This window comes from Melozone crissalis, unplaced genomic scaffold (genome assembly GCF_028551555.1).
Source record: "Melozone crissalis strain CALT ecotype California unplaced genomic scaffold, PUWL_Pcris_2 ptg000013l_1, whole genome shotgun sequence".
Lineage (NCBI taxonomy): Eukaryota > Metazoa > Chordata > Aves > Passeriformes > Passerellidae > Melozone > Melozone crissalis.
In genome coordinates, this window is record NW_026535791.1 from 34371547 (window position 1) to 34372500 (window position 954).

The following is a 954-nucleotide window of genomic DNA, read 5'->3' on the forward strand; positions in this document are numbered from 1 at the left end:
CCAAAAATGCCCTGCAGCTAAGGAAGCGCAGGTGGCTCGTCCCATAGAGCCCGGCAAGTCCTGCTGCAGCGTCGCACGGCAGAAAGAAGGGCTGTAACATCAAAACAAAGGGTCGGTGACTAACTCGGTGTCTGACTCTGCCGATGAGAAAATAGCTCCCAACAAGTGCACCGAGCCCGGCTTCAGCCCCAGAGCAAAAGAGGGCGAGTCAAATTCCTCGAGTCAAAATCTGGGATGTGCTAGAAAGCCTCCTCGCTGTTCAGGCCAGGGGGATGAATTCCTACTGTAGGGAACCTGAATGAGAGCTGAGTTAGATAACTTGTCATTTTTCTGGCTCCAACCTGCGCTCCCGCCTCCTTCCCCTCCACACCTCCAAAAAAAAAAAAAATGCTTATAAGAATTTGCTCTGGCCTTCCTTTACTTTTTCTCTGGTAAGGCTCATATTCTCATATTTCATTTCTGGCAGCCAGAGAAATCTTAATAAAAAGAACGTGTAGAAGCATTTCCAGGGGAATAATTTGATCAGGAATTATTGCTGGTTTTGGAATTAGTCCTAAAACTTATTAAAAGTTGAACAATCCTAGCCCAGACTCTTCCAGGGATCGTTTTCCAGCGATAATAGCCTTTGCCCTACCACCTTTTCCCCCCTGCTGCTCCGCGTGGATCCCATCGATAGCAGTGGGGCCGGCGTTGTTTTACCCTTCCCGATGTGTTTGATGGTATTTAGCAGGCTGATGCCATTTTGCCCCGCTAGCAGCAGCCCCCAGGTTCCCTCCCTTTTATCTCGTTGTCGCGGGGGCCCAACGCTCCCGCGAGCAGGTGGGAGCCGCCGCTCCCTCCGGGACTGCCCCCGCCACCCGCACTGCTCGGGGCAGCGCTCGCCTCCAGCGGCCCCGGGCCGGCCTCGCCCCCCGACGGGGACCCCGCACCCCGGATTCGGGCGCTGGAGCTGCG